Below are 7,128 nucleotides of genomic sequence, written 5' to 3' on the forward strand. Positions count from 1 at the left end.
GGGGCCGGTTGTTAGGTCGGCGGCCCGTGTGGTGTTCTGTATGGAAGAATCAGAGATGAGGAAGAAGAAGGGTTAGGAGACATAGGATCTTCATCCAACCGCCTGAAATGGTCGACTGACCCAAATGAAAAAAGTCAGGCGACTTGCATGCAGACATGCAGAATATGCTTCCTCTTCTATTCTTTAACATGTTCCTCTTCTGTTCTTCTTTAGTAAGAACGGTATGTTCATTGTCAGGAAGGGGAGCAGGGACATCTGTAGTCAGCACCTCTATTGGGTCGGTTCTGGTGAGGACACCAATACCATTGTTACACCCACAGCCCCTGCTGCTATACATACTGGACCAATTACTAGAGCTCGCGCATGCCAATTAAATTATCAGGTACTTTCGTTTCTTGGTAATGATTCTAGTGTTCATGAGAACTAGATGATTCCCCGCGCGTTGCGGCAGGAACCTTTGCTTAAAAGTTACCCTGGTTAGCAATTATTTCAAGAAAGTACTTATATAGAGCTAAATTTTAAGTATCTAACTAAAAGTAGAAATCAAATAAACCAGGCAGGGATAGATGTTGTATTCATCAAGACGATATGCAATGTTGGGTGCCAAGTAAAAATGCATGGGTGGATAGCAGAAAAAATGTACATTCTTTCCAAGTAAAGAAGCTTTGATCATTCATGTTCAATTTTGTACTTGGATAATGAAATAGACGACACTCATTCATCCTTGAGAGAACATGATCTTAGTTCACCAATTTATACTTCAAGAGCACACACCATAGGAAGAAAGAACAATATCAATGAGAGTCATGCAATGCATGCATGTAGATTTAAAAGTCAATCAATCTGGAATTGAACTGTTCCATCATTGTTTGGTTTCTTAACCAGAATCCACTGTTGCTTCTGATGGGTAGGTAGGTCTCAGTTGACACAGAAAATCCTGTCACATGGCACTCATCATTATGTCCTGAACACTGGACCAATGCTACCAAGGCATAAGGAATGCTCCAGAACTTTATTGTGTAGAAGAATAACAAACATATAGTCTACATCAAACAAAAAGATTAGATGTCGGAGTATGTAAAGTTCTTTTATAAAGTAACCCCATTTAATACCTCATAACGAAACTACATGAGTAAACTCTTGAGAAAAAATGAGCATTTGCCAGTCATTAAATATCAAGCCAAACAAAGCTACAACTAAAAAGACACAATGGGAAGAGATATAAAACAAAGAGGGGTCACTACTTTAACTCAAAAAAAGAGGGGTCACTACTGTGATGTTAGTTATTGATTCCACGTTTTGCTGCCTTGTCGGATGAAAGTAGAGGAACACACACAGATTACATCGACAATATTATGTAACTTGAGAAATATAAACTTGTAGTGTCCTCAAGCTGATAAGGAATCGTATTCGGTGTATGACCGATATAAGTTGAAATAGGAGCTTTAAATTAGGTAATTAAAATAAGAATCTTGTTGACTTATACCTCGGATCTTTGACCAGGATAGATTAAAGATTTCTCAAATCCAAAAAATATGCCAAGAAAAATAGACTGCATGATACAACTCACAATTTGTACTGAACAATCTATGCAGTTCATGCAATATTAAGAGGATAAGAAAACAAATTTACCTCATTCTATTTCGTTTCTTGGACTTTTCTTTTCATCAATAGATTATATTTAGATGAGAAAGGAGAGCAATGCGTCTCTTGATCTTCACTGCCACATTCTAATGCCTGAAACATGACACAATTAAGACTAATAAAAATACTTTCTTTTCTCCCCAAAGGGTTTTTGCTAAAACATCATATCATTAATTATATCAGGCAAAAGCTGCAAGAAGTAGCTGGGAGAGAATAGTGAATTGTGAACCTGAACTGGAAAAAATATCAGCAAACCCGTCCCTAAATCGGGTAAACATCTTTAAGATTGCTAGTGCAGCCGCCTGGATGCAATTTGCAAGAAGGAATGCGACGCCTGCGTCCGTCTGGTGCATAAAGATGCATAAAGAATGAGGATTGTAGCTAAGATATGGGAATATAACATGAGATAAATAGGTTCAACACAAAATGTGTCTTGACTATATAAATTGACTTGTTATCGATGGTGATCGCACACTGGATAGAGCCTATTATCCCGCGAACAGATGCAATAGTCATGATGTCTCCACATCTACAGGATCGAACGGAGAATGAAATGAATCAATCATGATGCATAATAAGAAAACAAACCAGGTAAGCAAGAAAATTTTGTGCATACCATAGCCAAGAATTGTCAGGTTAAAGCAAATAGCCAAAAAATCACTTACCACCCGTATGATACATCATCTTATATATCCGATCACACTTGACATTGACATCGAAGCGAGACTGCAAAATAGATCAATCAAATGTATATAAGATCTTGAGGAAGCTGTGGATCAGAGGTCTTGTGGCATTTGTGACGATGTGCCCTCTGGTTTGGGACATTGAAGAGGACGAATTGAGTGCCTTTTCTATTTCCTCGTCCGCTAATGGTGTTGAAGAGCGTCTTATAGGGTGTGGCCACGGAGTTAACAGCGAGAACATGGACTGAGCAAGGTGGGACACGAATGCGATGCATGTAATGAGGGGTTATGAATGCTGTCGTTTCTAGACTATGGTTGCAATCCAGATCGGGAGAGCATCCATCGTAGCAACGGAAGAGGCGGCGGCGATAAGAATCCCAGCAGGGTAGATGAACCGTGAGAAACCTAAATACGAGAAGAGTCATGGGCTTTGAACGTCTAAATAAGTCAGCTAACACCAACAGCCCAGATGGAAAATTTGGCTGGGTCAATCGTCCAATAGGCCACGTAGATGTGTATATTGGTTGGGTCAGCCCAGGTGGAAATATTGCAGGCTTTGCATAGCCCAGGAGGACATGCTAGCGGCACGAAAATGAAGACCTGCAACTGAACTGCTGATGTGGCACATGTGGTGACGTGGGTAGGCTGCATGTTGAGATAAATCCTATAGTGGGGATGAGTCTCTTAAGTATATAGGATATGATGCTGCCTAAATTGGATACATTTGTTTTGCTTACAAATCAAGGGCCTGGCATGGATAAGAGGGATGAACACTGGAGCAAGACAAAGCATGGAGATGATGGCATGTGCAAGGGAATCAAGAACGGAGTTACAAGTGATGATTTCAGGACTTTGAAGCCACCATAAGGAGTGCATGAAGCCTTGGACAAAATATACAAGATGCCACTTCATAAATTTCGTCCAAAGGCTATTCTAGGTGCTGCGTCACCTTATTATTGGGCCAGGCCCATGTATTTTCGAAATACTTAAGTATAGGTTGTTTTTAGAGTCCGTATGTGTGGGGAAACAAGAGTTAGGGTTGGTTTCGGACCCCTCCTCCAAGGGCCACGAAATTACCCCCTCTTCCTCCATATATATAGCCCTTAGGGCGTCGTTTAGAATTTGGGTTTTGTTTAGATTAAAGTTTGCCATAGCTGCAACTTCGCGTACTTCGTTTGTGTTCAACGACCAGACAAAGGCGTCACAGAACCCCACCTTTGATCAATAAAGCTTTCCTCTTATATTCGCAATATCCAGATTGCAATCTTAGTTTCTTGCTTGTTCTTCGTTTGCCTGCAGGAAAAAGACCTTCGTGGTCAGGTTGATCGTGCTCTGGCGTGGTCAATAACCTCTCGGAGTTGGTTTAGCGATTGCTAAGGCGCGGCGTCTTCGCACGTTCGTAGTCGGATCGTCAAAGTCGACTTCCTCCAAAACAATAGCCACAATCTCATCGAAAGACGGGACACCTTTGCCTCTATCAAGTGGTATCAGATTTCCAGGTTGCTCGGTGAGATTTTACATCTTTTCATAGTTTAGATCGAGTCTGTTATTCATACCTATAGTCCACAAAAAATCCAAAAAAATTTAGGGTTCATTCATCCTATCCGAACCAATCTGAGCATTTGCATAATCTTTTCTGTATTTGCTTTGTTGAATTTATGGGTGCATCGTCGTGTCAAGTTGCTGGTCTTAGCGTCTAGTTCTTTAGAGTTTCGAGTTCTGTTCATAGGTTGTCACGTCGTCGTTTCCATATATCACCACCGCATCATCATCATCGCTGCTGCCACATACCACCACCGCACCAACTTCATCGCCACTGCCATATACCACCACCACATATTCACCGACAATCCGAGTCCATATACGCCACCAAATATCAGTCACCGTCACGCCAATCCGAGTCCACCTGCAACATATATCTGCCACCAGTCTGAGTTCCACCAGATTCATCTCCGCCACCAGTCCGAGATTCCACCAGATTCATCTCCGCCACCAGTCCTAGTCCGAGTCCAGTAGTTGTTGCTTTGTTTTTTATTTCCAGATCACGCGATACTCCGAGTCATGATAGAGTAGGACTCCCCAACTTCCGAGCCATCTGCAGAAGAAAAATAGTTCCAGTTTCAAAAAAACTAAGTCTGGAAAATTCTGGCTAGGTAGTTTTTAGGACATTTGTAGACTTTTTCGAAAAAAATTGTTACGGAGCAAAAAAATGAAAAAAAAAAGTGCAAAAAAAGTGAAAAAAAGAAAAAAAATCAGAGTGTGCTCCTCCCTTGTTTACATGTGTAGGTGTCAAAACCGGCGGATCTCGGGTAGGGGGTCCCGAACTGTGCGTCTAGGCCGGATGGTAACAAGAGGCAGGGGACACAAAGTTTTACCCAGGTTCGGGCCCTCTCGATGGAGGTAAAACCCTACGTCCTGCTTGATTAATATTGATGATATGGGTAATACAAGAGTAGATCTACCACGAGATCAGAGAGGCTAAACCCTAGAAGCTAGCCTATGGTATTATTGTTGTTCTGTATGTTGTCCTACGGACTAAAACCCTCCGGCTTATATAGCCACCGGAGAGGGTTAGGGTTACACAAAGTCGGTTACAATGGTAGGAGATCTACATATCCGTATCGCCAAGCTTGCCTTCCACGCCAAGGAAAGTCCCTTCCGGACACGGAACGAAGTCTTCAATCTTGTATCTTCATAGTCCAGGAGTCCGGCCGAAGGTATAGTCCGGCTATCCGGACACCGCCTAATCCAGGACTCCCTCAGTAGCCCCTGAACCAGGCTTCAATGACGATGAGGCCGGCGTGCAGATTGTCTTCGGCATTGCAAGGTGGGTTCTCCTCCAAATTCTGTGTACCTGTTGAATAAAGTCTGGTTTCTTGTAAATGTTGCGCTCCTTGGCTTCTACGCCCAATAATGGCCGTCTCCCACGTGTCAAACGAATATGAAAAGTCTGAGTGTTTTTTCATTCACACCCCTAGCCGCGTAAATGAGCTGCCCATTTAAGGGGATGAGGATTTAGATCCAAACCACATCTTCCCCCCTTCGCGAGTGTTCATCATAGTGCTTTCGACAAAGGTCCATTCCACCATGGCCAGCCATTGCAACTCCTCCTTTCGCCCTTCCAGCCCTCAGCCTGGATATTGGGAGACATGCTCCGTCCCGCATAGCGAGCTAGTGACGCTCCAGACCAAGGGATTTCTCCCCCCGGCCTATATGATCCCGGTTCGAGCCGGTCTTGCCATCTATAACGGCGGAAAGCAAGCGGAGAGTGCCCCTAATCCCTCCAAAGGAGAGCGGGTATGCCTTGTCCCTTATTTAATAAGAGGGCTCGGATTTCCAATCCATCCATTTCTCCGGGGGCTGCTGGAGTTCTACGGCCTCTAGCTACACAATCTCATGCCTGCCTCCGTATTGCATATCGCGGGCTTCGTAGCCCTCTGCGAGCTGTTTTTGGGTGTTGAGGCTCATTTCGGGCTATGGAAAAGGTTATTCTGCCTCGTGCCCCGTTCTAAGGAGGGGTCAATGTATCAAGTGGGCGGAGCCGAAGTGTGGCCCATTACCGGGACTGGATATCTATCCGGAACCCCAAAGAAGGCGTCCGAAGACCGGCCTTCGGAATGGTTTTATATAGTGGACGTCCCGCTGCCGGATCCTGTTCGGATCGGCCTCCCTGAGTTCAACAATGCTCCCTTAAAGAAGCGCCTAAGCTAGCGTCCATGGAGCCCTTAGAGGGAAAGTGACAGGGACATCATTTACCTGATGGGCCGAATAAGATTGTTAGCCCATTCCGGACTGACCATGATCGGGGTTATGGCCAAATGCATTATGCGGGGGGTGAATCCGCTTCAGTATAGAAGCCACCCTATGTGGGACTTCAACGAGGAGGACGATGCCACCCGCTACGGCCGTAAGGGGCCGGATTTGGCTGCTGCTCTACTAAAGATCTTGTCCACTTTGTATAAGGGAGAAGAGGAGGAATTTCTCCGCGTCAACCCACAGGGTGGATTCTCTATGCACAATCCCCCAAGCTGGGTAAGCGGCCGCATTTACTTGCCCATCCGTTTTGTATTCCCATTATTAAATATTCAGTCTAATGACTTCAACGCAGGAACTGCGCCGGGCTGTCAAGGAAATAAACAGCCCTCCTCCACAACCCGAGGACCCAGGAAGGTCCCTCGACCCGGCCTCTCAAGAGGATCCGGACATATCTGTGGAGCTGATTGATGGAGTGTTCCATCAATTGAGCAAGGACAACGCCTTGGTGGACATTACAGCCGATTACCCAGGGCTAATCCCGGCCTCCCAGGTAACTGAGATCAAAGTCCCGGTACCCCGAATAGGTGTCCGCCTTCTCGTGTTTGCAGTTTTCTGATTACAACCCAGCTTCGCAGGGGAGGTTTTTGAGACGGGAGGCCGAACCTGCGGCGGCAAGCCAACGAGGGGCCATAGGGCCCCGTGGGCAGAAAAGAGGTGCAGTCCGGACCGAGGCGTCAGCGCAAAGGTATGGCGCGCCCCCTTATCCCAGGTGTTACATCTGGGAGGCATATTAACACTCGCGCTCTCTTCAAGACAAAGAGACCTCGCCGGACTATACCCGGAGAGGCTGCCAACCGCGCCTCCACCAGCCAGGCTCCAAAGCCTAGTCCGGAGGCGGAGGCGAACACAAGGCACGCACCGGACGCTCCTCCGATGGAGGATGTGGACAGGTTGTCTGCCACCAACTCTGAGGTGGAGAGTGCCATGAACCACAGGCGTCGCCGGAGAATTCTTCGCGACGCTTGTTTCTCCCAAGAGGCATTAA

Source organism: Triticum dicoccoides, chromosome 2A (genome assembly GCF_002162155.2).
Source record: "Triticum dicoccoides isolate Atlit2015 ecotype Zavitan chromosome 2A, WEW_v2.0, whole genome shotgun sequence".
NCBI classification, from domain to species: Eukaryota; Viridiplantae; Streptophyta; class Magnoliopsida; order Poales; family Poaceae; genus Triticum; species Triticum dicoccoides.